The following is a 10,239-nucleotide window of genomic DNA, read 5'->3' as shown; positions in this document are numbered from 1 at the left end:
ACAAGGCTTGAAAAAGCTCAAAACAAACAAGCAACTTTTATAGTGGCTTTATCATGTATGAATGGATATATATTTGGCTTTGGTAGGAATTTATCACCATTGAGGAACTTCTAGCAAGAGAGTTTTAGCATTTTGCAAAATAAAAACTCTAGGTTGTTTTTACTATTCCTCAAATAGGTTCAGAGATTTACTCTAAACATGGCTACAACATTTCTTACAAAAGCCTATTCTTGGTTCTAGCATTTGCAACCCACAAAAGCATTCAACTTAAGATGAACTCTAAGTTATCATGCTCAAAACTTAAGAAGTATAAGGTTGTATGACAAGCTTTTGCAAAGTATTACAGAGCAACTTTTCATCATCTCCAATTAAATTATCATCATTTTATTAGAGCAGAGTTTCTTTTAAAATCAATTTCAAGGCACTCCTCTCTATATTCTATGATCATGGTTATTGACATGTAAAACAAGCATGAATGTAAGAGAGGGTTTAAGATTTTCATACCTGAGTGGGGAGAGATGTCTCCTCCAAGCTTGCCTTTTGCATAAATTGGAATGACTTCAGTGGCTCTTTTGATTATTTTCTTTATTGACTAACTAATACTACTAGAATGCATAAATAACTAAATAACCAAATCTATTACCACTAGATAACTTATTAAGTATGGATACTACTGAATATTTATTTTTATTCATTATTATTTAAATATTTTATATATATATGTTTTTAATGCAAATCTATCCTATCATGCATAGTTACTATAGAACTTTATTTATTAACATAGAGTAGCTAAATGCAACTAACCTATCATGCAATGCAAAGCAAATTTATTGAAAATTTAAATATGAGATGCAACTAATAAAATACAGTAAATAAATGCAATAGATAGAGAACTTACCTTTTTTACGGGCTCAAGGTCATTCATCCTTGAGCAGAGGCGTTTCCTCTTGTTCCACCTCAGGAGGCCTTATCAGGATCAAGGGATGACAAGTTTGAGGATGGATCTTTCTTTTTACGCCATCTCTTTCTATTTTTCTTCTTCTTGATAGTCTTCTCTAGGTTCTTCAATCAGCTTTGGTTTCTTCAACTTGATTCTCTTCGGATGCTTCTTCTTTTCCTATTTTTCATCAAAGAGGGGTTGTCTAGAGGCAAAAGCAAATATTTCTTTTCTTCTAGCAAAGTGGAATTGGATTTGCCTAGAAGCCACATATCTGCAAGCATTTGTAGTATCAAGGAAAGGTTGACCAAGGATTAAAGGTGTATCCTTGGCATTGCCCTGTGTATAAGATCATAAAATCTGTAGGAACATACTGCACTCCTAACTTTCACTAATAAATCAGTGGCTACTCCCTTGAGATAACAGATAGATTGATCGGTTGGCTATAGGTAAACTGAGGTTGAGGCTAGGGGAGTATAAAATAATCTATCATAAGTTTCCTAAGACATGATGTTAATACTAGACCTTAGATCACTAAATGGCATTATGAAAAGTGTGTGGTCCTATGGAGCAAGTAATGATGGGTTCCTAGGATCACCTTTCTTACTAGGAAATCCCCAACCATTTTCAAAAAAGTCATACCTTGTCATAACAAGGTTGGCCAGTCTCCATGGTTCCTTTAGGTTTGCTAGGAATTCTATCTTTTTCATAGGATGGGATACCAACAGCAATTTGAGCTAATTGGGTTTCCATGATTTTATTGAAACTAAGTTGGTTCTTTAAAGCAAAAAGAAAACTCATCCAATTTAGCATTTATATTTTCCAACATCTTGTCATGAGCATGCAACTTTCTATTAATGCTATCAGTCATTCTACCATTGCTATAAACAAGATCTTTAAGGAAAGCATAACTATTATTTCCTTGATTATTTATGCAAGGAGAAGAGTAATAATTGTTACCTCCCTATTTGTTGGAGTGCTAATTCCATCCTTGATGTTGTTGTGTACGAAACTCGTTATCGGTGTTGATGAAGTTGAGGTCCTCCTTGGTCTTAGGGCAGGAATTTCCCAAATGTCCAACATCTCCATAGATTTGACTAAGTCATGTGGGATTCCATGGCTTTGAGTGTCTCTTGGGCACTCACCTTCTCATAATGTTCTACTCACTTTGCGAGCAGATCCATCTTAGCTGCAAGCATGTCAATTTCTTTAACTGAATGCATACCTCATCTATGGGGTTGGAGTCGATCGTCGCTCCATCCTTGGTTGGAAACCATCTTCTCGATCAGTGCCTTGGCATCTGCAATACTTAGCAAAAAGAATGCTCCACCAACAGCAGCATCTAAATGGCTCCTATCTAATGGCACTAACCCATGATAGAAGTTCTAGATCAAAAGCTAGTCTTGCATGCCATGGTGTGGGCATGCAGAGACATACTCTTGTATTCATTCCCAAACTTCAAGAATCGACTCATCTACTAGTTGTTGAAAACTAGAGATCTTGTTGTGAAGAGCGTTAGTCTTCCCCATAGGGAAAAACTTAACTAGGAAAGCATTGGAACACTTGTCCCATGTGTCTACAGCGTTGTGGTTAGAGTAAAACCATTGCTTAGCCATTCCTAACAAAGAGAAGGGGAAAAGGCAAAAATGTATAGCCTCTTGGTTCACTCCCTTAATGGTGAATATGCTACAAATCTCAAAAAAAGTGTTGGAGGTGAGCATTTGCATCCTCGTGGGCTTTCCCACAAAATGGACTAGCCTGAACCATCGTAATTAACGTTGGCTTAAGCTCAAAGTTAGCGTCCCTATTGATAACATTGGGTCCGGATGGCTACATTAGCAGTCGTGGATGTAGAAAAATCATGAATGGACTTGTTACCCAGGATCGCGTAGGGTAGTGATAGGGTATGAGGAAAAAAGGATAAACTACTTAGGATAACTAATAGACTAGTTACTAAGACTTGCAATATAAATCCAAGGCCAGTCGCCTTCCCCGGCAACAGCGCTAGAAATTCTTGTTGATACTTCTATTTACAAAGCTAGATCCTAACTTGGAGGACTAGTCTTCTCTTGATTGCTTCATCTGATCTTGAGATGAGGATATGAATGGCTCTTGGTTTTTGGATTTTAGGATGCCCTACTAGAGGAGATACAAGGGTGTATATATAGGGGGCAACATCAAATCTAGACCCTCGGATCAAACCGACCTTGAGCAACGACTGTAGATTTGATCTTTAAGGTGGTGGAGAACCGGACGTAGTGAGGAGAGGCTAACATAGGGGGCCCCACAGGCTAGCTGGCCTACAGGTGGGGCCGCCCGGCCCCACATGGCAGTGGCTCAGGCTGGGTTGCAGTGGTTTGCCTTTTGTAGTGTTTTAGAGTCTTCCTAAGTTAGTTTAGTCAGTGGATAAACATGATTTATTCTTAGAATTGGGTCTACCTTGCTCGTTTTCTCATTAAATCCTCCTGCATTCACATATTCACCCAAACTTATGGAATTCATTAGTTTAAACCCCTATACTTATGTTTGGTGATGGAATTAAGTATATATGTAGGATATGTTGATGGTTTATGATTGACATTAACTACCGTCAACAAGCTCTCCCAAGCTTACCCTTTGCTAGTTCCTGAGCAAAGTTAAACTTGAATAATGGATCAGGAGTTGCTACAATGCTTCACGCCTCAAAAGTACACATGAGTTCAATCAAAATTCTCTTTCAGATTAGAATAAGCTGATTTGACTTTCCAATTCACCCATATTACCTTCAACCATAGGGCTTCTTAGCCTTCACTTGGGTCTTGAGCAAATTGAAAGACAGAACGGTCAAGTCAAGCCTTATGTCTCAAGTTCTTTGTTCGACCATTATTCTAGGGTTTTTATAAGTTTTCAATATAAAACACAGAGCTTCTATTGTATGACACTCTCAAATCTCTCAATATATGTGGTATTTGTGGATCCTCACCAAGGCAATAAAGATGTTATGCCTTTCTCCTCCTACAACTAAGGCTTATGTGGAGCTCATAGGAGTAGAAATAACATGAAAGAGCATACTTGCAATGCATATATTGTAAAGTCAAACCTCGAATCCAAAGAGAGTTAACTCATACAATTAAATCAAGACGTGCATGTGCGTAGAATATGGTGGATATATATAGTGGCTAACCTAATTCTACTTTACTCCTTGAAAACATATCTTTCGTTTGAAACTTCGAAACATTTTTGCAATAGAACATGTACTATCTTATTCATCTCTTTTTTTCAGGCGGGCATCTGAGTAACCATTGTTTTAGATATCTCGGACACTTGTCCATTTTTTTCTTTCAACTTTCTCTTTTGTTATGAATAACTTTTGCATAGCCGATGCCTCTTTTCTACAACAAAAACTTAAGAGAGATAACAACAAGAACTTGGAGCATTTATTTGGTGGATGGAAGACCTATCAAGCATGTTTTTGTGTTCACCGTCAGTATAGGAGTAGAACATTTTTGGGTGGATCTAAATGGAAAGCATATTTTTGCGCCTATCCCCAGTGTAGGAGTAGTGCATATTGGGTGGTGTGTATGTGATCTTGATTTTAAGAGCATGACAAATCTCTCATAAGGGTCAACAATGCTTGACTAAACTCAATGCAAAAGCAAGCAACATATATGTGAAAGTTTTCCTAGCCTAAATAACATGTATCGCTCTGGTGGGAATTCAAGCTTTGTCATACAGGAACTCATCATAGTATTTTTGTGTTTTTCAAAAAGTAAATCTCTAGAACTTTAGTGTCACTTGGAACAAGATAAACCATAGTGCTGACCTTCTCATGTTATATCCGTCAATTACCTAGACTTAGATCAAGCATATGCTACCCACGAGTTTCAACTTTAGAGTGAATCCTTATATCAAAACAATTTTATCCAAAACTCAGGAAGAATTCAAGTATAAAAACTAGGTACTCGAAAGGAATAACAACAGAGCAACTATTCATCATTTCCATTTAAGAGATTATCTAGAGAGTCCCTTTTTATTCATTAACAACTCTTAAATCAAACTACCATACACAGTCTTTTTATTTTGTTTTCATTCATCATTTTTTAACTATTTAAAAGAAACTAAAAACTAAAATAAAGGGAAACAACACTGACTTGGGTGTTGATACTTCTTAACAACTATTGGAGCAATTACGTAAGCGCACAGAACTATCATGTAGCACTTCGCTCGGTGAGTACCGAGTGATGAATTTATATTTTTCCCATAGGAAGGCGGAAGGCTAGAATTTATATTTACTATGTGGATTGCTAAGAAAGCCTAAGTGTATTCTAGGTAGGTAACGATAGTGGAAGTTGAATGTGAACTACCTAAACTAAACTACTAAACAAGCTACACTAGAGATAGCTAGGTGGGAGAGCGACCAATTTATCTTTCGAGTAACTAAGGGTAAACTAATGACTACGACAAATGCGCTTGTACTTTAGGGCACATCCCGCCTATCAACTAGGAGAGTTAAATAGGACAAGGTCTGCCATGAGCCCTATGATTTAATAACTAGACCTATCGTGGTGGAATACAGATGATGGACAAGGTTGTCACCACTTGCCACCTACCACAATCTATCCAGGAGGCCTAGCCGTATCCATAGGTAATCTATAACTTAAGCACCATGCTTAATCTATAAACTTACTACATCGACCCGAGCTCCGATGAAATGAGATCAAAGCACCCTAACCAGACGGTGGAACCTAATACTAACAAATAACTACTAATTAAGCGATAACCTATGCTACTAATGCCGAACAATAAGCACCTATTGACACAAAAATATGACTGATGTGATCAACACACGGCAAGCTAGAAGATCTTAGTGGAACGAGACCAGAGATCTACTTGGCTTCAATACAGAATCGGTCGATTTTGAAAAACCCAACGACGTGCCAGTCAATTTAACCCTACAATTGACAAGGAGAGAAAATCTTATCAGTAATTTAAGGTGGAACATGTCAGGTGTTGTACCAAACAGTTCCAAATGTACGGCTAAATAGCTGATTCAATGAGGCTATCGACTAAATAGTCAATATCCGGCGTATCCATAAGAAACGATACAAGAAAGCATCGTCGGCTAAATGGAACATGATCGATATAAAGTGTTGAGATGATTAGTTTGATGAAAAGAGTATAGCATGATGAACAAATCGACTGTCTAATATAAATGAATCTACAAATATTTTAAATCTAATCTATTATCATCAACAGTGAGGCTTGATCGATTTTTTATTTTTTTAAATATTCTTTGTCGAGGGCCATTGGCCAGGCCCTTGGCAAAGAGTTTTTTTTTTGGTTTTTTTAACCCAGTTTTTTTGTGGTGCTATAATACATTATTTAAATCTCAATTTTAAAATTTGGCCCAAATTTGACTTTTTTTTATATATTTCCCTAATTTATTTCTTTTCGTTGATTTTTTTCAAATATTTCAAATTTGAACCGCAGGTGGATGGAATAATGCAATTTAGTGATTCGAAAAATATTATTCATGGTATTTGGTGTATGTTGAGTCCCTATCCATGAACTCGCATCAAATTTCGGGCATCTTCTTCACGTAACATGACTGAGGAACTTGTTAGAAAAGTGTTTTTAAATTATATAAAATTCATACGAAGTCCGAAAATCATGAAACTTGTTGAGGTGTCATGTTATCGCATGTGTAGGCTATGGTAAAAATTTGAGAAGGTTTCGAGCAAGTTGTGACGTCGGATGCCTAAAACCCAGACATCTCCACATGTGATCACAAGGAAGCTGTGAGGTTCATTTGGTTGAAGAAGGGTGGCAAGTATTCATCGTTCGACCAGCATCGTCAGTTCCTCCCTCTAGACCATGAATTCAGAGAAGACATCAAGAGCTTTACGACCGCACTGAGGACTGGTGCCGAGGTTCGTGCTCAGATAGATGCTCTCGTGCCCAATAAAGAAGGTGGTTTTGTGGGATATGGTGAGGAACATATATGGACCCATAAGTCCAGCTTGACGAGGCTCCCCTATTTCGATGACCTTCTTCTGCCACATAATATTGATGTAATGCACACTGAAAAGAATATCACCGAGACACTTTGGGGAACTCTCATGGACACTAACAAGTCTAAGGACAACATTAAGGCTAGAGTGGACCTAGCGACGTTGTGCGATAGACCGAATCAAGCGATGCAGCCTCCTAGTGGACAAAACAAGAACTGGAAAAGGCCTAAGGTCAATTTCATCTTGCAAATCGATCAAAGGAGGGAAGTACTAAAATGGATCCAGACGTTAATGTTCCCAGATGGATATGCAGCGAATCTTAGTAGGGGAGTGAACTTAGGCACTCTGCTGAGTCAACGAGATGAAGAGTCATGACTACCACATATGGATTGAGCGGCTTCTTTTGGCGATGGTCTGAGGCTATGTCCCTGAGCATGTTTGGCTAGTGCTGGCAGAGTTGAGCTTTTTCTTTCGCCAGCTTTGTGCCAAGGAGATATCTCGGACCGTCAGCTCAGGACTTGGAAAAAGCGGCACCTATGTTGCTCTATAAGCTAGAGAAGATCTTTCCACCCTGGCTTCTTCTTACCGATGCAGCATTTGATTGTGCACCTCCCGTCCTGAGGCATGTTTGGGGGGGGTGGCGTGCAGGCCCGTTGGTGCTATCCAATCGAGAGATGTCTAAAGACTCTTCGCAAAAAATGTACAAATAAAGCCAAAATTGAGGCTTCCATTGCAGAGGCATGCCTTCGGGAGGAGGTGGCAAACTTCACAACGCAATACTACAAGCCGAACCTTCCTAGCAATCATAATCCACTCCCTCATTACAATGCTGGCAAAAATGAATCGACCCTCAGCCTTTTCCAAGGCCAACTCGACGGCGCAAGTGGATCAACCCCGAAGCTATTGGGAAATGAAGAGTGGCACAGTATCATGCTATATGTGTTGAATAACCTTACTGAGGTGCAGCCGTTCATCAAGTAAGTTCTCAACGAACTTGTTTCAATACGCCGTCACTATTGTGCATCCAACCCCATTGATTCTTGTTCGGACAGGGAATTTGTTCGTGAATTCTGGCATCAATCAAGGGATCCTACCTCGCATGAACAAGACACCCTTGTTTCATGGGGTGCGGGAGTGGGGAGGCCTGATTTTATTTCTTGGTTCAAACAAAAGGTAATGTCCAATTTAGCTCATACGTTCGATCGTCCAAGGTGATCGTACGTTTGATTAATATAACGATCTATCATGCTTCACCTTGCAGGCCTAGACCGGTTCGTCCATGAGTGACGAGTTGAAACAGGTTGCAAACGGCTGTGACATTAGGGTGAAGTCATTTACTGGCTATGACATAAACGGATATCGCTTCCACACAACAAGTTACGAGCAGATTCGGCCCAAACGAAAACCACAAATCGTGGAGTTTGTACGCCCAGCACTGATGGCCTCGACTATCATGGTAGAGTTGAGGAAATCTATGAACTCTCATTTCATGGAGACAAACCTCTTAAACCTATCATGTTCAAATGCCACTGGTTTAATCCTCGATCAACGAGACGAACCCCTCATCTTGGGCTAGTCGAGATTCGAGAAGATTCCATCTATCCTGGAAAAGATGTCTACATTGTGGCTCAATAGGCCGTGCAGGTGTATTATACTCCATACGCCAACCAAAACAAAGAGGATCTTAAGGGTTGGGCTATTGTGCACCAGGTATCTCCACACGGTAAACTACCTGCCCCAAATGATAATGATTACAACTTCAACGCAAACACATATGATGGACAGTTCTATCAAGAAGATGGACTACCAGGCATGTTTGAGATAGTCTTACCCGAAGCAATCAAAATGGAAGTAGACAACAAAATGGTTGATGGCGAGGTCGATGGAGATGTGGTGGTAAATGCCAAGGACATATCAATGCTTGAGCGATTACTTCTAGGCAATGACTACGATGACAACATAGAACCTTCGGATAGTGTTGCCCATTTGGACAATTTTGACAGTGATGATGAGACCTATGATCCCAATCATGAAGATTATTCCTAGTACATGTAATACTATGTTTTTTAATTTGTGTTTTGTTTATATATTTTGAATCTATTTCTAATATATGTACTAATTAGTCTTGTTCATTCTTTGTGATTGCAGGTGATTGAACAAAGATGGCGAGCAGACGTCCACGCCATGACACACCCTTGGTTTACGGGAGAGACCACCCTCTCCTTCGAGGTGAGGGGTCATCGTCCGGAGCAGCGTCCATAGGAGGTGACGAGAGGAGGACCAGGGGCAGCAGCCGCAGGAGGCAGCGGTCTCCTCCCTCGCCACATGACGAGGTGCTAGAGGAGGAGCACATGATGGCCATGGCCACATCCTCATTGGAGGACGAGAGGGGTCAGCAGATGGGCAAGGGAGGCGAGGCGCTCGAGGGTGAGGGAGGCGAGGCGCTCGAGGGTGAGGGAGGTGAGGGGCTCGAAGGGCTGACAGGAGGGGGTACCACTACCTGGACTCCCTACTGAGCGAGGTCCCCGGAGCCTCCCTCTGGTTTTGCTTCCTCACAACTGCCCAGTGATTTGGCCTATGGCAAAGAGGTAAGTAACTATAGATGTTATCACAACTACTTCATAAGATATGTTGGAAATCATAAGAGAAACTAATAAATTTTCTTAATCACTTGTGCAGGTCCTGGTTGGTTTTGTCAGGTACTCCAGCACGCACCCCCGCGAGCATCCTTGGTGTTTTGTGCAGGAAACGGTACCCCGACATTGTGCAACTAGTCCGAAAGAGCCTGGTGGTGCGGGAGCCGGCCTCCAACTAGTGACTAGGTACGCTGCTGGTCACGGATGACACTTACCGCAACAAGCAGGAGCGAGTATTGGTGGAGTTTTGGGTAAGTTTCTCTCGCACAACATTGCTTAATACATCTCATTCATTGGTTAAATGTTTTATTGAAATAATGAATGGATACATCGGTTTTGTATGCAGAAATTTTTCAAGGCCGAAGAAGGACTTGAGGCCCAGGCGGATCGGGCGGCTGCCGCAGCTTGTAGGAAGTATGTCACCGAGATGCACCACCATGGGCGCGTCCAAGCCCACATAGACTACTACAGGTCGGTACTTAAGCAGTCCCTCCCCAAGCCTCAAGCAAGACTGATTACACTGACCCGGGACCAGTACCTTGAGGTAGGCGAATAACATTCATAATGATTCGTTTTGATATTAAGTAGGTTCAATTTTATCTTCTTATATGTCAAATACTCGATGACTTGTAGGTGATTCCTTGGTGGTGCCGATCGTATCCCGAGTGCTGGGCCA

General features: G+C 40.5%; 1 non-coding gene across 1 annotated transcript; it reads left to right on the top strand.

The window, feature by feature from the left end:
• Positions 1-2,344: 2,344 nt before the first annotated feature.
• Positions 2,345-2,453, top strand: LOC136468194 (small nucleolar RNA R71). Its single transcript, XR_010761728.1, has one exon. It is a non-coding gene; the product is annotated as a small nucleolar RNA R71 (small nucleolar RNA).
• Positions 2,454-10,239: the final 7,786 nt, after the last annotated feature.

This window comes from Miscanthus floridulus, chromosome 7, assembly GCF_019320115.1.
Source record: "Miscanthus floridulus cultivar M001 chromosome 7, ASM1932011v1, whole genome shotgun sequence".
Classification (NCBI taxonomy): Eukaryota; Viridiplantae; Streptophyta; class Magnoliopsida; order Poales; family Poaceae; genus Miscanthus; species Miscanthus floridulus.
This window is presented reverse-complemented; position numbering and strand designations above follow the sequence as displayed.